Raw genomic sequence first — 21,969 nt, forward strand, 5'->3', positions numbered from 1 at the left:
TGATGCATGTTTTCGTCCTTGTTTCTCCGGTAGATATCTTGGGGCACTCTTTGAGGTTCTTTGTGTTGGATTGAGTATTATTGATTTGAAACTGTTTGATGCATATCGTATAATCAATTCACGGATACTCGTGGTGGCATTGGAGTATCTAGGTGAAACTAGAGTTGGTTGATGCGTATCATATGGTGATATTTTAGTACGAACTCTAGGGCTGTTTGTGACACTTATAGGGATAGCTCAAAAGATTGATGGAGAAGAATAACTTTGAGGTGGTTTCGTACCCTAAAAACAATTTCTTCTTATGTTCTCTGCTAGATAAGAACTTTCGAGTGATTCTTCATCACACATTGAGGGATTGTTTTATGATCCAATTATATTAGCATTGTTGAGAGATTGCACTAGCGAAAGTGTGAACTCTAGGCCTTGTTTTTAAGCATTGCAATACTGTTTGTTCTCACTTTCGTTACTTGCTATCTTGTTGTTTTTATTTATTCATATTATAAAAATATATTTCCACCAACCATATTAGACTTGTATCACCATCTCTGTCCAAACTAGTGCACCTATACAATTTACGTATTGGGTGTGTTGGGAACACAAGATTATCTTTGTTATTTGGTTGCAGGGTTGTTTGAGAGATACCATCTCCATCCTATGTCTCCCATGGATTGATAAATCTTAGGTCATCCACTTGAGGAAAATTTGCTACTATCTTACAAAACTCTGTGCTTGGAGGCCCAACACGATTCTACAAGAAGAAGCTGTGTAGTAGACATCACTAGTCACATTGCTCCCCAAGCGCGCGGACACCCACGCCCTAGGCGACTACGGGCCCATAAACCTCATCCAGTTGGTGACCAAGCTCTTCGCCAAGGTACTCTCACCGCGCCTCACCCCCAAGCTAAACTCCCTCGTCAGCGTGAAGCAGAACGCCTTCATCCCAGACCGCAGCCTACACAAAAGTTCCATCCTCGTACGCTATTCTGCCCGCCTACTACATCACCTTGGCAACCCACGCGCGCTGTGCTACTGCAACAAAAGACCTTCCAATGGCGCCAGAATCAAGCGTGCTGACGGGAGACTATTCTTGTCTTGATACTCCGCATAACCGGCACTAGGAATCCTTCTGCTACGACTACGCCTTTAGGGACTTCCTTGGCAAATATGCAAAGGATTCCCCCGTGGCCTTGGAGCCTTGCGTTGGTGTTCCCTCGAAGCGGAAAGGGTGATGTAGAACAGCAGAGGTAAGTATTTCCCTTAGTTTTGAGAACCAAGGTATCGATCCAGTGAAGGATTATCACAAGTATCTGCACAAACACAAAGAGCTTGCACCCAACGCTATGAAGGGGTTGTCATTCCCTTATAGATTGTTTGACAAGTGAGAATTGAAAGCAACAAAGTAACAAAGCAAAGTAAAAGCAAAAGTGGAAACGATAGGTGTGAATAGACCCGGGGGCCGTAATGTTCACTAGTGGCTTCACTCATGAAAGCAAGTAGACGGTGGGTGAACGAATTACTGTCGAGCAATTGATAGAACCGCGCAAAGTCGTGCCGTTATCTATGGCAATGATTATATCTATAGGCATCACGTCCAAAACAAGTAGACCGATACTTTCTGCATCTACTACTATTACTCCACACGTCGACCGCTATCCAGCATGCATTTAGTGTATTAAGTTCATGAGAATAGAGTGACGCCTTAAGCAATATGACATGATGTAGATGGACAATCTCATATCTACGATAAAAGCCCATCTTGTTACCCATGATGGCAACAACACGATGCGTGCCTTGCTGCCCTTTCTGTCACTGGGAAAGGTCACCACACGGTATGAACCCAAAACCAAGCACTTCTCCCATTGCAAGAATCATAGATCTAGTTGGCCAAACAAAACCCAAGACTCGGAGAAACTTACAAGGATATCAAATCATGCATATAAGAAATCAGCAAAGACTCAAATATATATCATAGATACTCTGATCACAAATCCACAATTCATCGGATCTCGACAAACACACCGCCAAAGAGGATTACATCGGATAGATCTCCATGAAGATCATGGAGAACTTTGTATTGAAGATCCAAGAGAGAGAAGAAGCCATCTAGCTACTAACTACGGACCCGTAGGTCTGAAGTGAACTACTCACGAGTCATTGGAGGGGCGATGATGTTGATGAAGATGCCCTCCAACTCCAAAGTCCCCTCCGGCAGGGCACCGGGAAGGGTCTCCAGATGAGATCTCGCGGAAACGGAAGCTTGCGGCGACGGAAGAGTGTTTTTGTGGATGCCCTGGGTTTTTTTGGATTTTTAGGGAATGCATAGGCCAAAGACCTAGGGCAGGGGAGCACCAGGGGGGCCACAAGCTTGGTTGTCGCGGCGTCCCCCCTAGCCGCGGCAACAGGGCTTGTGGGCCCCCTGTGGGCCCACTTTCTTGGCCCTCAAGCCTCCCGATCTTCTTCCGTTCTGGAAATATTTATTTCGGGGATTTTATTCCGTTTGGACTCCATTCCATAATCAGATCTGAAAAGAGTCAAAAACACAGAAAAATTAGGAACTGGCGCTTTGCACTGAATTAATAAGTTAGTCCCAAAAAAGATTTAAAAGGTAAACAAAACATCCAAAGTTGACAAGATAACAACGTGAAACCATCAAAAATTATAGATACGTTTGAGACGTATCAAGCATCCCCAAGCTTAACTCCTGCTCGTCCTCGAGTAGGGAAGTGGTAAAGAATGAATTTTTGATGCTTTCATGCTACCTAGCATAGATGTCCTTTGTAACTCCTCTTATGTGACGTGAATGTTCAAATCCATTAGATTCAAAACAATAGTTTGCTATTGGCGTGGAAACAATAATACTTCAAGCAAACTAGCAAGGTAATCATGAACTTTCAAAATAACAAGGCCAAAAGAAAGTTATCCCTACAAAATCATATAGTATGGCTGTGCTCTATCATCATTGCACAACGAATTTAAATCATGCACAACCCCGGTATTGGCCAAGTAATTGTTTTCACACCTTTACTTTCTCAAACTTTTTCAACTCTCACGCAATACAGGAGCGTGAACCATGGTTTTAGCACTATAAGTGGTGTGGAGTGTGGTGGAGGTTGCAAGACAAACAAGGAGAAGATGGTCACATTGACTAGGCATATCAATGAGCTATGGAGATGCTCATTAATAGATATCAACGTGAATGAGTAGGGATTGCCATACAAATGATGCAATAGAGCTAAGAGTATGTGAAAGCTCTTAAAGAAAATTAGTGGGTGTGCATCCAACTTACTTGCTCACGAAGACCTAAGGCAAATTTGAGGAAGCCTATCATTGGAATATAGAAGCCAAGTTATATAATGAAAATTTCCCACTAGCTATATGGTGGTGATAAATTGAGAGACTCTCAATCATGAAGATCATGGTCCTTAATATGCACAAGTGTGGAAAGGTGGTAGCATTGTCCCTTCTCTCTTTTTCTCTCTTTTTTGGATGGGCTCTTTGGCCTCTTTTTTATTATTATTTTTATTTTGGTGGGCATCTTTGGCCTATTTTTGTATATGGGTTTCGCTGGCCTCTTTTATTTTCTCACATGGGACAGTGCTCCATCAATGATGATTATCACACTTACAACTCAAAACTTAGAGCAACGATGACTCTATATGGTATGCCTTCAGTAGTGTACTATGACAATGATCTAGCATGGCATAGACATTAATGGAAACATCATGCTAGCTATCTTACGATCATGCAATGGCAATGTAGACGTGGTGGCACATGTCATGGTGGTATTTGCATGGCAATATATCTCGGAATGACTTTGAAAAAGCCATAGTAGGTAGGTATGGTGGCTGTTTTGAGGGAGGCTAATGGTGGGTTTTGTGCACCGGCGAAAATTGCACGGCACTAAAGAAGATAGTGATGGTGGAAGGTGAAAGTGCATCTAAACCATGGACTCAACATTAGTCATGAAGAACTCATATACTTGTTGCAAAAGTTTTATTAGTAATCGAAACAAAGCATTCAACGCATACTCCTAGGGGAATGTTTGGTAGGTATAAACCATCGCGCGATCCCGACCGCCACACAAAGGATGACAATCAATAGACTAATCATGCTCAGACTTCATCATATAGCGGTTCACCATGCATGCATGCTACGGGAATCACTAACTTCAACACAAGTATTTCTAGATCCACAACACCTTACTAATATAACTTCAATATTACCATAACCACAACTCAAAACTAATTGAGATGAATCAAACTTCTCTAACTATTCAATGCACATGAAGGTGGAAGTTTTCGTATCCCTTTGGATAACTACCCCTTTTGAGACTACTTTCATAGCATAGATCAACTACCAAGCCATGCACCGCCGTGCTCTAAAAGATATAAGTGAAGCACATAGAGCAAAAGCAACTAGCTCAAAAGATATAAGTGAAGCACGTGTGAGCTGAATTGTCTACCAAAGGATATAAGTGAAGCTCGACAAAATCACGGTGAGTGCATGTCTCTCTCTCTAGGTGTGCAGCAAGGATGATTGTGATACAAAAAAAATAAAAGACTCCTAAGATACAAGATGCTCCAAGCAAAACACATAACATGTGGTGAATAAAAATATAGCCTCAAGTAACGTTGCCGATGGATTGAAGAAGAAAGAGGGGATGCCTTCCCGGGGCATCCCCAAGCTTAGGATTTTACGGCATCCTTGAATCAACTTTGTGTGCCTTGGGCATCCCCAAGCTTGAGCTCTTGCCACTCTTTATCTTTCTGTCCATAAGAACTTCACCCAAAACTTGAAAACTTCACAACACGAAACTTAAACAGAAACCCGTGATAACATTAGTATAAGAAAGCAAACCACCACTTCCTTATGTACTGTAGCAAACTTAAATTCTACTTGTGTTGATGTTGGGTTACTGTATTTTAAATCTTCCATGGCTAATACCCCCCGATACTATCCATAGTTTCATCAAAATAAGCAACCAACACAACAAAAACAGAATCTGTTAACAGCAGACCAGTCTGTAGCAATATGTATACTTCGTATACTTCTGGTACCTCATAAATTCTGAACAATTACGACAGTCTAAAGAATTGGCGTAGAAATCAGCAGCAAAAAGAATCAACTCAAAATATCTTAAAGAAAAAAAAAATTCTTTTCGTGAGCAAAAAGTTTTTGTCTTTTCCAGCATGACCAAACGATCATCCCCAAGACTAATCATAACGGTTTTGCTTGGCACAAACGCAAAAAGAAACACAAAAAACACAATCATAACAGAATTATGAAAGTGTGTAAAACACAAAACAGAAAGAAAAAGGATAGACTCGTTGGGTTGCCTCCCAACAAGCGCTATTGTTTAACGCCCTTAGCTAGGCAAAAGGTGATGGAATCACGTATAGTCGTCTTTGGTGCTCAAACCATAAGTAGCCCTCATCATAGATTCATAAGGCAATCTTATTTTATTTCTAGGAAAGTGCTCCATGCCCTTCTTTAGAGGAAATTGAAATATAATATTCGCTTCCTTCATATCGATGATAGCACCAATAGTCCTTAGGAAAGGTCTACAAAGAATAATGGGACATGAAGGATTACAATCTATGTCAAGTACAATGAAATCCACGGGTACATAGTTCTTATTTGCAACAATAAGAACATCATCGATCCTTCCCATGGGTTTCTTCATAGTAGAATCCGCAAGATGCAAATTAAGAGAACACTCTTCAATCTCATGAAAACCAAGAATATTACATAAAGACTTTGGAATCGCGGAAACACTAGCACCCAAATCACACAAAGCATTGCATTCATAGTTTTTTATTTTGATTTTGATTTTGGTAGTAGGTTCCCACTCATCATGAAGTTTTCTAGGTATAGAGACCTCTAGTTCAAGCTTCTCTTCAAGAGATTTCATCATAGCATCTACGATATGCGCGGTAAAGGCTTTGCTTTGGCTATAAGCATGTGGAGAGTTTGCAATGGATTGCATCAAAGAAATGCATTCAAACAAGGAGCAACTATCATAATTGAATTCCTGGAAATCCAAAGTGGGAGTTTCATTACTACCCAAAATTTTGATTTCTTCTACTCCACTCTCCACACCTTTATCATCAAGATAGGTGGACTCCGAATCATTAGGGCGTTTTTCAACCAAAGTGGATTCATATCCAGCCCCTTCATCAATAGGTTTGACATGCAAAAACAAAGATTCAAGAGGAGTCACACCAAGCACTTTAAGATCTTCGTGATTTACATCACTAGAACGCACCCTTTTAAACCATTCATGCCTAGCGCGAATTTGGGCGGTTCTTTCTTTGCTCTCATTCATGGAGACACGCATAGCTTTCAAAGGTTCATCCAAGTTGACCTTGGGAGGAGCACATCTAACTTTCAAAGCATCAATATCACAAGACATCCTATCATGGCTCTTAGCCAAATCGTCAATGTTGAGTAGTTTTTCCTCTATGGACGCATTGAAAATCTTTTGAGATTTGATGAACTCTTTGATATTACTCTCTAAATCAGAGGGTAATTTGTTGTGACTTCCATAAGTGTTGTTGTAGGAATTGCCATAATTGTTAGAGGAGTTACTAGGAAAAGGCCTAGGAACATAGTTTCCTCTAAAAGCATTGTTGTTGCCAAAATTGTTCCTACAAACAAAATTAACGTCCAAACTAGCGTTGCTACTCTCAATCAAGGAAGATAGTGGCATGTCATTAGGATCTAAAGGAGCGTTTCTACTAGCAACCAAATTCATCAACTCGTCCATCTTAGCACTAAGCGAGTTAATTTCTTCTATAGCGGGTACCTTTTTGCTAGCAGGTGACCTTTCAGTATGCCGCTGAGAGTAGTTGGTCATGATATTGTCTAGGAGTTTTGTAGCGTCTCCTAACGTGATTTCCATGAATGTTCCACCTGAGGCGGAGTCCAAGATATTGCGAGAAGCAAAATTCAAACCAATGTAAAAGATTTGTATAATCATCCACAAACTCAAGCCATGAGCGGGACAATTTCTAATCATTAACTTCATCCTCCCCCAAGATTGTGCAACGTGTTCATGATAAAGTTGCTTGAAATTCATGATATCGTTACGTAAGGAGACAATCTTAGCCGACGGAAAATACTTGGATATGTAAGCATCTTTGCACTTATCCCAAGAATCGATACTATTTTTAGGCAAAGAAGAAAACCAAGTTTTTGCGTGATCTCGCAACGAGAAAGGAAAAAGCTTCAACTTAATCACGTCATTATCCACATCTCTTTTCTTTTGCATATCGCAAAGCTCAATGAAGGTATTGAGATGGGATGCATCATCTTCACTAGGAAGGCCAGAGAATTGCTCTTTCATAACAAGATTCAGCAAAGCTGCGTTGATTTCATACGATTCCACACTAGTGGCGGGAGCAATGGGAGTACTAATAAAATCATTATTATTGGTACTCGAAAAGTCGCAAAGTTTGGTGTTTTCAGCCATGATGACTTCAACAAACAAACAAGCACACAAGCAAGCAAGAAAACCGGCAAAGGAAAATGGCAAAAAGGCAAAAGGCAAAAGAAAACGGCAAAGGAGAAAGGCAAATGAAAACGGCAAATGTGAAGTGGGGGAGAGGAAAACGAGAGGCAACTGGCAAAAAAAGTAAATGCAAGAGATGAGTTTGTGAGACCTACTTGGATAGATCTCTCCTTCCCAGCAACGGCGCCAGAAATACTTCTGCTACTGCAACAAAAGACCTTCCAACGGCGCCAGAAACAAGCGTGCTGACGGGAGACTATTCTTGTCTTGATACTCCTCAGCAACGGCACCAGGAATCCTTATGCTACGGCTACGCCTATAGGGACTTCCTTGGCAAATATGCAAAGGATTCCCCCGTGGCCTTGGAGCCTTGCGTTGGTGTTCCCTCAAAGAGGAAAGGGTGATGTAGCACAGCGGCGATAAGTATTTCCCTCAGTTTTGAGAACCAAGGTATTGATCCAGTGAAGGATTATCACAAGTACCTGCACAAACACAAAGAGCTTGCACCCAACGCTATGAAGGGGTTGTCCCTCCCTTATAGATTGTTTGCCAAGTGAGAACTGAAAGCAACAAAGTAACAAAGCAAAGTAAAAGCGAAAGTGGAAATGATAGGTGTGAATAGACCCGGGTGTCGTAGTGTTCACTAGTGACTTCTCTCATGAAAGCAAGTAGACGGTGGGTGAATGAATTACTGTCGAGCAATTGATAGAACTGCGCAAAGTCGTGACGTTATCTATGGCAATGATTATATCTATAGGCATCACGTCCAAAACAAGTAGACTGATACTTTCTGCATCTACTACTATTACTCCACACGTCGACCGCTATCCAGCATGCATCTAGTGTATTAAGTCCATGAGAACAGAGTAACGCCTTAATCAAGATGACATGATGTAGATGGACAATCTCATATCTACGATAAAAGCCCATCTTGTTACCCTTGATGGCAACAACACGATGCGTGCCTTGCTGCCCTTTCTGTCACTGGGAAAGGTCACCACACGATATGAACCCAAAACCAAGCACTTCTCCCATTGCAAGAATCATAGATCTAGTTGGCCAAACAAAACCCAAGACTCGGAGAGACTTACAAGGATATCAAATCATGCATATAAGAAATCAGCAAAGACTCAAATATATATCATAGATAATCAGATCACAAATCCACAATTCATCGGATCTCGACAAACACACCGCCAAAGAGGATTACATCGGATAGATCTCCATGAAGATCATGGAGAACTTTGTATTGAAGATCCAAGAGAGAGAAGAAGCCATCTAGCTACTAACTACGGACTCGTAGGTCTGAAGTGAACTACTCACGAGTCATTGGAGGGGCGATGATGTTGATGAAGATGCCCTCCAACTCCAAAGTCCCCTCCGGCAGGGCACCGGGAAGGGTCTCCAGATGAGATCTCGCGGAAACGGAAGCTTGCGGCGACGGAAGAGTGTTTTTGTGGATGCCCTGATTTTTTTTGGATTTTTAGGGAATGCATAGGCCAAAGACCTAGGGCAGGGGAGCACCAGGGGGGCCACAAGCTTGGTTGTCGCGGCCTCCCCCCTAGCCGCGGCAACAGGGCTTGTGGGCCCCCTGTGGGCCCACTTTCTTGGCCCTCAAGCCTCCCGATCTTCTTCCGTTCTGGAAATATTTATTTCGGGGATTTTATTCCGTTTGGACTCCATTCCATAATCAGATCTGAAAAGAGTCAAAAACACAGAAAAATTAGGAACTGGCGCTTTGCACTGAATTAATAAGTTAGTCCCAAAAAAGATTTAAAAGGTAAACAAAACATCCAAAGTTGACAAGATAACAACGTGAAACCATCAAAAATTATAGATACGTTTGAGACGTATCACGCTCGTGAAGCTAGACCTAGCACGCACCTTCGACTCGATCATATGGCCATTCATGTTTGATGCCCTTTGCCAATATGGCCCTGGCACCCGGTTCCTTGATTGGTTGGTGAAAAGATCGATATGGTTGACTAGAGGGGGGTGAATAGGCAACTAACAAATATTAAAACTTTTTTACAAACAAATATGGCTTAGCGATAAATAGGTTGACTAGATATGAAACTAGGAGAGCAACCTATATGACGCTAACAACAATAATAAGAAGCAATAAGTAAATACAAGTAAAATTAATAAATAACCACAAGTGGAAACGACGAAGACGTGGGTATGTTTCTGAAGTTCCTTCCCTTTGAGGGGAACTACGTCGCTGTTGGAGCGGTGTGGAGGCACGATGCTCCCCAAGATGCCACTAGGGCCACTGTATTCTCCTCACGCCCTCACACGATGCGAGGTGCCGTGATTCCACTAAGTGGTGCCCTTGAAGGCGACGACCGAACCAATACAAACAAGGTTGGGGCAATCTGCATAATTTAATTGGAGGCTCCCAACAAGACCATGAAGCTTCACCACAATGGAATATGGCTTCGAGGTGACCTCAACCGTCTAGGATGCTCAAACACCCAAGAGTAACAACATCCGCAAGGGATTAGTGGGGGAATAAAATTTCTCTTGGTGGAAGTGTAGATAAAGGCCCTCTCAACCAAACCCTAGAATATCAACAAGATTTGTTGGCTAGGGAGAGAGACCGGGCTAAAATGGAGCTTGGAGCAACAATGGAGCTTAGGGGGGCAAAGGTGAAGTTCTTACAGAAGTAGAACCCCTTATATAGTGGGAAGGGAATCTGCCCGTTGCCCACCACTTTTGCACAAGACAGAGCGGTACTACCGCTCCTGGGAGTGGTACTACCAATGATAAGCGGTAGTACCGCTAAGGGTGAACGGTACTACCGCTCAGGCAAAAAGGGGCAAGCAAAAACAGAGGCAACAACGCTAGTACCACTGGGGGCGGTTGTACCAAACGGTAGTACCGCTCTACGGGCAGTACTACCGCTCCATACTATCGCAAAACACGCCCATAAAGAGTGTTCGCACTTTTGAGATCGGCACAACCCGGCGGCACCTGAGAAAACTACCGCACTAAGAGGCACTACCGCCCGCAGGGCGTAACTACCGATAATAAGCGGTAGTACCGCTGCTAGGCATGATAGGAAGGAAGAGAAAGCTCCATTGAAGCGGAAAAGAGGTGAAGGAGAAGTCTACGTGATGATTCCACGCGCACTTTTCCAAAGCGGATCCCCTCTTAATAGTACGGCTTTTCCTATGACCCAAGTCCACCGACAACGAAGCGTAAGAGCAAAATCGTCTTCTCATCAGAACACCGAGGGGTAAGAACCGTCCTTGTGCAAACCTAGGAAATTCTTGAAAGACTTATTGCTCACGATTAGTCCGCAAAAGTGTTGTCATCAATCACCAAAATTACAGGAGTAGAAATATGCCCTTGCATCTAGCCATCCTACTCTCCTCGGCAAGAACCAGAGTGATCGTCAATGGAGAACCAGGCCCACCAATTTGGCATAGATGTGGGTTCTGCCAGGGTGATGCGCTATCACCCCAGGTCTTCGTGCTCGCGATCGTTATGCTAGGTCGCCTGCTTCGTTGTGCCACCCAGTTGGGTGTACTACATCAGCTTCACCCACGACACCAGATGTCATCGGTTTACCTCTACGCATAAGACATGATCCTCTTCTATCACCCCACTTTGAGCAACATCTCCTTTGTCAAGTGCATCATGTGGCTATTTGGGTGCGCCTTGGGCCTCTAGGTCAACTACTCAAAGAGAACGGCCACCTTGATTCGCAGCAATGCGGATGCAGCCGCGCCCGTTGTATAGTTACTAGGTTGCCCTATCGTCGAGTTGCCCATACCTATTTGGGCATTTCTCTAACGCTGCGTCGGCCTCCCACTGCCCAGCTCCACCCCGTCGTCGACAAGACTACCCACATGCTCCCTTGTTGGAAGGTGCATCTCATGAACAAAGCCAGCCGCCTTGCATTCTTGAAGGCCCTCCTCAGTGTGATCCCGATACATCAGCTTCTTGCTCTAGCTCCCCCCAAGAAAACCACTCAAGGTGCTCGAGAAGATCCAGTGAGGCTCCCTCTAGGCCGGGCGCATTGAGGCAAACGGCGACCTGTGCCATGTCAACTGGCAATGGGTTGCCTGGACGATCCCCATTGGAGGTCTTGGCATCTGTGACCTCACGCACACCAGCCTCCCATTGCGCACACGGTAGCTCTCGTTCAGCCGCACAGACACCACCGGAGCATGGGCAGGCCAAGACTTGCAATTCTCCGACCAAGTGCACGCATTCTTCTTCGCCTCCACCTTCATGCAACTGGGAAATAGCACGGACGACCACTTTTTGGGAGGATCATTGGATTGGCGGATGCTCCATCCGCGAAATCGCTCCGCTCCTATACATGTGCATCATCAAGCACCAGCACAAGATCAGGAAGGTTGTGGAGGGGCTTGTGGCCAACTGTAGGATCAAAAGTATGTCTAGAGGGGGTGATTAGACTACTTGACAAGATAAAAACCTAGCCTATTCCCAATTTTAAGTTTGGTCCAGTTTTACCAATTATGACTAGTCATGTACACCCTACAAATGCACACCTAAGAGTATAGTAGCGGAAAGTAAAACATGCAAGTGTAAAGTAGAGGGTAAGGTAAGGAGATCAAACCTAAGGGTTGACACGGCGATTTTTGTCATGGTTCTGATAGGTGGCGCTATCGTACATCCATGTTAGCGGAGACTTCAACCCACGGAGGGTAATGGCTGCGAGAGTCCACGAAGGGCTCCACCCACAAGGGTTCCACAAAGAAGTGGCATTGTCTATTCCACCACGGCTTCCGTCAACACAGGACTAGCCTCACTCATAGTGGATCTTCACGAAGTAGGCGATCTCCTTGCCCTTACAATACTCTTGGTTCAACTCCGCAACACAAAGTAGGAGGCTCCCAAGCGACACCTAACCAATCTAGGAGGCACCACCCTCCAAAAGGTAATAGATTTGGTAGAACTATGAACTCATTTCTCTTGTGCTTCAAAAGATAGTCTCCTCAACACTCAATCACTCTCTCTCAGATTTGACAGGGGTAGGAGAGACTCGTCATGTGGAAAGCAACTTGGGGAGGATTGAAATCAAGGTTCAAATGGTTGGAATGAAACTCTTGATCTCAACACATGAGTAGGTGGCTCTCTCAGAAATATGGATCTGGCAAGTCTAAGCGTGTTTTGAGTGCTTCCTCCATGAATGAGAGGTAGGTCGACGGGTATATATAGGCATCCCCCAAAATCTAACTATTACAACATTATTGCCCAACTCGGTGACGCTGAAATGAATCTCGGTGGTACCGAGTTGCACTAACTGTGGTAACTTTTGAATTTGTGGTGAGACAGATATATGAATCTCGGTGGTACCGATACGATGACCTAGACCAGTTTCCTAATCTCGGTGAGACCGATTTAAAACTCGGAAATTCCGACTCTTGAAATCTTCTCAACAGAAATTTGGTCACTGAATCTCGGTGGCATCGATAGGAATGTTGGTGGTACCGATATGGTAGGGTTTGGCATAGGTTCTATCAAGTGTAAAATCGGTAGGGCCGAATGAAAACTGATGGTGGCACCGATTTTGCTGATTTGGGTTTGGACACAGATACTTTGTGGGAGAATGGCTGAGTATTTTTTCGTGGCTACCTCTAAGCACTTGAGCAACCAATTCATCATAATACCTCATCCCCTTTTAATAGTATTGAATTTCCTATGGACTCAAAGTGATTTCTCACAAATATAAAATGTAGAGTCTTCTTGCTTGAAGCTTGAGCCAATCCTATTCCTTCCTTGCATCAAGGGGCATCTCCTCACAATCCTATATCCAAAGCATCTTTGAACTTTTCTAAAATATACTTGAATAAACTCATTATTCCAATGATGCATATGTTGTGATTAATTACCAAAACCACCTTAGGGGCAATTGTGCTTTGCATCTCCCCCTTTTTGGTAATTGATGACAAAATATAGATCAAAGCTTCAACAAAAGATATAATCAATGATTAGCATCGATGCTTTGAGAAGTATTTGAAAAGCAAGAGCTCCCCCTAAATTTCTGCATTACTTATTATTTGCATTTGAATGCAAATGCACAATCGATTAGGATCATGGGTTACTCTTACATGTCACAAACAACTTCGTGGTGCGCATAAATGATATGACTGAATAGTAATGCATATAACACCAAACAAGGAAGTGAATGATCGTCATGTAGATAGCTCCAAGGTAATAATGTGGTAGCATCAAACAACCAAAGCGTATGATCAAACACACCTCTAAACGAATAAAGTCATCCAAAAGACTCAAAAGTTTTGAAAAAACAAAAGAGAGCAAATAAAATGCAAAGCTCTCTCTCTCTCTCTCTCTCAAAGCCCTATTTAATCTATACGTACACTTCTCTCCCTTTACCAAAAAGTTCAAAGGTCTAGAACTAAGCGTCTCTCTCGGCATGATCTCCTCCTGTAGCTGAATATGGAGTGGACAAGAGAGCATCGATGAAGGCTTACGCAGATGTCGTTGGAGCTGGAGGTATAGACAGTGGACGTGGAGGAGCAGGAGCTGAAGCTTGAGCTAGCGAAGATGGTCTTGCTTCTGGAACTGGCACAACTGCTGACCTAGTCTGGTTCCTGAACTAAGTGGTAGTGGGAAGAGGTGAATCATCATCATCACTGCTGGAGCATGGAATCTTCACCGAGTCAACTTCATGTTGAACTTGTTGAATAGTGGTGATCAACTCCGTCACCTTAAAATCTAGGTCATGGAATTTTGTCTCCATGGTCCTCTCTAGGCTCTTCTGGTTTGGCAAGATCTCGGAAACTTTCTTCTCCATCCCTTGGATGGTGCTGACCAAGAAGGACAACTGCTCATCTCTGGTTTTGAGCTATGGGGGTTGAGCTAGAGCATTTTCTAGCAGCCTCTACAGTTGCTGCCTCTGCTTCCTCTCTAGCAGTAGCTGAGCTGGGATGTGTATCATCCATCACAACTTCATTGTCCTAAAAATCAAGTTAAAGAGGCAGGTAAGGACAATCAAGTTGATAAGCATGCTTGCCAATCTTGGCATTGATGAGCATTTGAATGTATGGAGCATATCCACACGATCTCTTATGATCTACAGTAGTCCTCTTGACAATCTCAACTATCAAGTCCATCACTCGGAACCGGATGTGGGTGTCTAGATGGTGCGGCATGTTGATGGAATATCCTCTAATCATCTTGTCATCACCTGAATTGGGCATTAGGGTGTGTCATGATAGTGTTTGTAGTGGGTATTCCTTCTTGCAAAAAGTAGACAAAGCCAAATTTGTGAGACACCATATAATCATTGGGCACAGCCTTGTACATGTTGGCCATGGAGTTGTGATTCATCTTGAGTTCTAAATACACATCCAAATATCCTTCTTGAGCTTTTGGAGCATCAATGATAGTAGCCCACTCATCAACAGTAGATTCATACCGGTGACCCTCAGTTATCCAAACAATTCTTCCATTAGAATAAAAATGAGCGATGGAATAGAATTGCATGATCATCTCATCGTTCCATGCAGTCATCTCTTTGCCAACAAAATCTTCAATATCAACCATCCTGAAAATTTCTCTCACATGAGGAAAATAGTGTTCATTGGCCTTGATGTATTCCCAATCGACATATCTCATGTCGATGATTGTAGGATTCTTGTCAAGTAGAACTGTCTCATAGAAATCTTGTTATTCCCTTGTGTGAAAGTGGGGATCAACAGCACTTCTTCTTCTCACAACATATGGGTCAATAGAGATCCACTTCCTTAAACCTGCATCTTTCCTTTTCTTCATGTCCTCAACAACTAGGTGAGATGCATCATGAGTTGCCATATGAGGTCTAAGCTTCATAAGCACAGGGGCATCCTCATCTTCCTCAGCAGCAAAATCTCTGGACACAGAGCCTTTGTTTTTCTTAGTTATAGGAACATCCTTTGTAGTCCTCTTGGGAGGTACAGGCTTCTTTGGAGCAGAAGATTTCTTGGGAGCAGAAGGCTTCTTTGGCATAGCATCAGTCATCAGCTTAGTCATCTTTGGAGGAGGAACTTCAGATGGAATTTCTTCCTCATCATCAGCTTCGGCAGTTTCTGTTGGATCTTCATACATAGAGGTTGGTCTTCCAACAACATGGATGGTTCTATTCCTATCTCTCTTCTGACCTATCTTTTTGCAAGCCTAGATTCTGGAGCTCTAGTATCAGAAGGTTTAGCATACTCCTTCCTCACAGTCTTCCTGACTGTGGTCTTCTCTTTCTGCTTCTGGGGAGCAGATTCCTCGGGGATGAAGTCAGCATCTTCTTCATCAGAATTGAGCTTCCTTCTTGACCTGGTAGATGCCTTGGGCATGCCATGCAAGCTGAGAGTACCTAGGTCAGAAGGGGTCCTATTAGGACTAGTGCCTGAGTCAGTTTTAGCATGGGGCTCACTGAAGTTGTTCTGACTATCCTCGGAACCTGACATCTTGCAAGACCAAGCAGACAAACAGATTGGCACACAAGCACACAAGCAGACCCTGTGAAAAGATATAGAAGAACTTGAAAAGATAAGAATCACAAAATTACGGAAGTTTTGTCATATTTGAACTCGGAAAAATTTAGTATTAACTTTCAGCAAAATAGGATTTCAGTTCCATCGAGTCTGAAACTTCGGAGCCACCGAGATAGATGTTCTCTTCAACAGAAACTTGGCACGGTTCCACCGAGAACATTCTCAATAACCCTAAAACCAAATCGGTAAGACCGATTTTTACAACTCAATGACACGAAGATCCAATCTTGCGGACTGCTAACCCTAAAAATTTCTTTGCTCGCTAATCTAAGGAATTTTTCAGCTGGATAGAACTTGTAGCAATCGTCGACAGATAATGGGAGTGCCTAACTGTGCAAAGAATCAGATTGGAGCGCAAAAAGGAAATCGAATCCATACCCTAACTCGACGTGGATTTGCTATGGTGGCAACAGCGGTGAAGAATCCGTCAGCGGCGAGGACTTCGGAAAAGGCGCATGGGAGAATCAAGTAGATGCCCGGGGACTAGGGCGCGGCAGCAAAGGGGTGCGGCTTTCAGTGTTTGAAGAAATTTTTCAACCATCGGGCTCCGCTCGTATATATATCCATTCGCTGTCGGTGACACCGAGATGAGATTTTTGGTGCCACCGAGTTCCTTAACTGTGAGTTGACAGTGAAACTCGGTGAGGCCGAAAAGCTAAACTCGGTTGCACCGAGATGATAAAACCTAATAAACCTAGGCTTCAATGGGATCGAGATTTTGAGGTTGGTCACACTGAGACACACTTTGGTAGGTTTTGGAATTCAGCCCTTGTCGAGATGGATCTCCGAGTGCTCCTCACATAGAGTGTCCCTAAAGTGCTTGCTCAAATTTTGTGATGAAGCATGAATAGAATTTGAGACGAGAAAGCATAGATAGCTAGAGGAGGGTACTTAAGCCTTCTTGTATATCTAATTGGCCAAAAGAAATAGAGAGCCAAATAACAACAATTGGATATCCTCGAATGATCAAAATATGCATACCAACATGCTCACACAATAAAATGTCAAATAAAACATGGTGAACATCCACAGACATTCTAGCATTTATCAAGCACTTTGGCGATCACGAAGTCATCTATATATGAGTATACTCACTTAGGAGCCAAGTAAGAATACTTGATCATAGGTCATACTCATCGATTAAGCACAAGTGGGTTTACCACTTTTACATAATGCATTAATGTGTTCACATTGTTTAGGAGGCTCTTATACTCAAGTCTTAGAATAAAGCTCCCCCTAAATGTGACATCCCCCCTAAGAGGGATAAACTAACCTTGGGTTTTGTCCTACAAGACTTCAAGTAGGTGTAAGTAGTGGTGGATGCTCATTGTTGATGAAGATCATCTTGAGTTGGGAGCAATCCCTGTTGTTTCTTACTCTTCTCACCTACATGGGTTAGTCCCAAAGCTAAAGGAACAAATGCAAAGATATCTATGGACATGCAGTGAAATACATGGGAGATTATGTCCAAAGATGCATTAATTTCCTTGTCCCTTTCTCACCTTTGAGGGAATGTGTGAATCCTTGAAATAATGCATGTGGTTGGAGTTGATTGCATAAAGTTCTTGCCAAAATGAATAAGTGTGAATTTCATTGGTGGAGTCACCCCTCAAGAACTTTCTAGTTCTTTCTCTTGGGGATCCACATCACCTTGATGGGGATCCTTGGAGCTGTTGTAGCACTAGATGAGGTAGTACTAGAAGTGTCCTTGGGAACCCACTCGACCTTGGCTTGGGGTTCTTCCTCAAATGAATCAATCTCCTCTTGAAGCTTTCCCATGCCCTTATGGTCTTGTGGTAGAAGGCCATCTTGCGAGATTTTTCCCTTGGGGGGGGGGGGGGGGGGTAGGATCATACTTCTCCTCTTGAGGAACAAACTTGGGAATGGGATATGGAACTTCTTCCCAAACATCTTCGTTGACGTTGAAATAGACAACACCTTGCTTCTTCTGATGTCCTCCTTGCTGGCGCATAATTTCCATGAATTGCTTACTTCCGACAAGACTCTTGAAGACACCTCTCTATAATCCCTTTCATAAATCGTTTTCTTGCTCAAGTGTAACTTGGCTAAGAGAATCATTAGTGCAATCAAGAGAGCTACTAGCAACAACATCATTTGTTCTAGCTTTAGCATTGTTGTTACTAGATGAAGAAACTTTCTTGCCTTTGTTACTAGTGTTCTTAGGTTTAACTTGTGGAACAAAAGTAGACAAGAGTAATCGTTTGGCTAGATAAGAAGAACTCTTCTTTCGAAGGTCATCATTTGATTTCTTTTGGAAACTCATGCTCTTGCTCTAAATTTAGCTTCTCGAAGCATAGCTTCTCATGAGTTCTTGCAAGCTCTTTATGATATTCTAGAGTAGTTTCATGAGCTAACTTAAGAGTGTTTAATTCTTTAGTTAGTCGTTCAATCTCTTTCTTATCATCATCATTCAATTTCTCTTGACTAGCATGAATATTTCCAAGTTCATTTTCAATGTTATCACTAGTCTTATCAAAGAGAAAGTCATCATCTCCTAACAAGTCATCCTCATCACTATCAAAATCAAAGTACTCGGGGTGTGATACCTTGGAGCCTTTTGCCATGAAGCAGTTTCCAATCCCTTAATTTGGTGAATCAAATAAGTCGTATGAGTTGGAGGAAATGAGTGTTATACTGACAACACCTTCATCTTGACTATAGTCAAAGTTGGAGTGATAGCTTCTCCCGAATTGGTTGTCAGACTCAAAGCCGGAAACCCATTCATCAACGTGAGCTTGACGTCTTCTTCTTGAACTGCTCTTGGTGTACTTCTCCTTCTTGTCTGATTCTTTGCCTCTCCGAGAGTGTCTTCATTCATAATGATCTTCTCTACTCCTTATCTCTCTACGAGGTGACTCATCTCTTGAGCTTCGTCTTCTAGGTGACTCTTATTTCCGTTTGTGGGGAGCCAAGCACTCATTGGAATAGTGTCCAGGCTTTCCACAGTTGTAGCAGTTTTGTTCACGACTAGACGAACGCTTCTCATCATATCTAGAGCTTGAGCTTCTCTCTTTGTCTCTACTCTTGTAGAACTTGTTGAATTTTCTGATCAACAGGCTGATCTCTTCATTGGTAACAAGGTTGTCACTTGAAGTAGTGGGAGTATCGCTTGAAGCTTTGTAAGCACCGCTTAACTTGTTGTGCAACTCATCTTTGTCTTTGAGAGACATTTCATGAGAAACAATCCTTCCGATGACTTCAGTTGGCCTGAGATCAATGTAGTTTGGCATCATTTGGATTAATGTGCACACGGTGTTGTATCTTCCATCCAAGGCTCTAAGTACCTTCTTGACGTTGTTCAAGAATTCATCCGATTAATCAGTTAATGGGCCAGTTAATCGCTACTCATTGGGTGGCCGATTCGAATAACACCTATTCATCGTGTTAACTTGTTGAGCCGATTAAATGGCTTGTCAGGCCGATTAAATGGCATGTTAGACCGACTAATAGGTGGTAAGGTCGATTAGTCTTAGTTGGCCTACTAACTTGTGGGCCAAAAATACCCAATTTTTTTGCATGTAACCTCTCATATCCTCCTCTCGCTCCTCAATAGCTAGGATTTGATCAAACAGTACCATATTATGGTATGTCGCATAGCTGAGAGGATGAGAGTAGGGTGTAATACATAAAAACTAGAATATGTTCACAGGTTCCTATTTAATCTACCGATTAATGGACGACCGATTAATCTAGTTAATAGGATGATTCACCGATTAATATCTACTCCCAAGCTGACCGAGCAGCTACCAGTTACCGATTTCCTTAACAATGCTTCTTGATGATGAATTTGTTGGTCATCTCTTCAGTTTCTTAGCGAGGAATCTCATTTGTGATGAGAGCTAGCCTAGAATACATCTCAGCGACTCCTTCACCATCCTTCATCTTGAACTTGTCAAGTTGACTTTGAAGCACATCCAACTTAGATTTCCTGATAGAATCAGTTCCTTCATGCATATCAATCAAAGTATCCCAAATTTCCTTTGCATTCTCAAGGCGACTGATTATGTTGAATTCTTCGGGACACAAGCAGTTGAACAAGATATCACAGGCTTGAGCATTGTATTGCAACATATTCAGCTCATCCGTCGCATCGCGATCCGGTTCTTTTCCTTCTCCGAAGAAATCACCTTGCACAGCAACACGAACAACAACCCAAACAGCACATGATTATGACCAAGAATATGCATTTTCATCTTATGCTTCCAACTAGCAAAATTAGTGCCATTGAAATATGGACCTCTACGGTGCTAATTTCCCTCATTGGACGCCATACTCTCCTAGGTTTTGAAACCAATGCAATGGAGACCAAAGCTCTGATACTACTTGTAGGATCGAAAGTATGTCTAGAGGGGGGTGATTAGACTACTTGACAAGATAAAAACTTAGCCTTTTCCCAATTTTAAGTGTGGGCCAGTTTTAACAATATGACTAGTCAAGTACACCCTGCACATGCACACCTAAGAGTATAGTGGCGAAAAGTAAAACATGCAAGTGTAAAGTAGAGGGTAAGATAGGGAGATCAAACGCAAAGGTTGACACGGCAATTTTTGGCATGGTTCCGATAGGTGGCGCTATCGTACATCCATGTTAGTGGAGACTTCAACCCACGAAGGGAACGACTGCGAGAGTCCACAGAGGGCTCCACCCACAAGGGGTCCACAAAGAAGCGACCTTGTCTATTCCACCACGGCTTCCGTCCACACAGGACTAGCCTAACTCACAGTAGATCTTCACGAAGTACGCGATCTCTTTGCCCTTACAAACATCTTGGTTCAACTCCACAACACGAAGTAGGAGGCTCCCAAGCAACACCTAACCAAACTAGGAGGCACCACTCTCCAAAAGGTAATAGATGTGGTAGAATGATGAACTCCTTGCTCTTGTGCTTCAAAAGATAGTCTCCTCAACACTCAATCACTCTCTCTCAGATTTGACAGGGGTAGGAGAGACTGGTCATGTGAAAAGCAACTTGGGAAGGACAAAAATCAAGGTTCAAATGGTTGGAATGGAAACTCTTGATCTCAACACATGACTAGGTGGCTCTCTCTCAGAAATATGGATCTGGCAAGTGTAAGTGTGTTCTGAGTGCTTCCTCTACGCATGAGAGGTAGGTAGACGGGTATATATAGGCATCCCCCAAAATCGAACTGTTACAACATTATTGTCCAACTCGGTGACACTGAAATGAATCTTGGTGGTACCGAGTTGCACTAAATGTGGCAACTTTTGAATTCTCGGTGAGACCGATATATGAATCTCGGTGGTATCGATACGATGACCTAGACCAGTTTCCAAATCTCGGTGAGACCGATTCCAAACTCAAAAATTTTGATTCTTAAAATATTCTCAACAGCGAGTTGGTCACTGAATCTTGGTGGCACCAATAGGAATGCTGGTGGTACCGAGATGGTAGGGTTTTGCATAGGTTCTGTCAAGTGTAAAATCGGTAGGGCCGAATGAAAATTGTTGGTGGCACCGATTTTGCTGATTTGGGTTTGGACACAGATATTTTTGTGAGAGAATGGCTGAGTATTTTTTATGGCTACCTCTAAGCACTTGAGCAACCAATTCATCATAATACATCATCCCCTTTTAATAGTATTGACTTTCCTATGGACTCAAAGTGATTTCTCACAAATATAAAATGTAGAGTCTTCTTGCTTGAAGCTTCAGCCAATCATATTCCTTCCTTGCATCAAGGGGCATCTCCTCACAATCATATAGCCAAAGCATCTTTAAACTTTTCTGAAATATACTTGAATAAACTCATTAGTCCAATGATGCAAATGTTGTGATTAATTACCAAAACCACCTTAGGGAGCAATTGTGCTTTCACCAACCGCTGGGCACAAGACATCTAGGGCATGGTGGGCATCCATGAAATCGGCCAATACCTCCGGCTTTGGCACATGA

This window comes from Hordeum vulgare, chromosome 7H (assembly GCF_904849725.1).
Source record: "Hordeum vulgare subsp. vulgare chromosome 7H, MorexV3_pseudomolecules_assembly, whole genome shotgun sequence".
In the NCBI taxonomy this organism is placed as follows: domain Eukaryota; kingdom Viridiplantae; phylum Streptophyta; class Magnoliopsida; order Poales; family Poaceae; genus Hordeum; species Hordeum vulgare.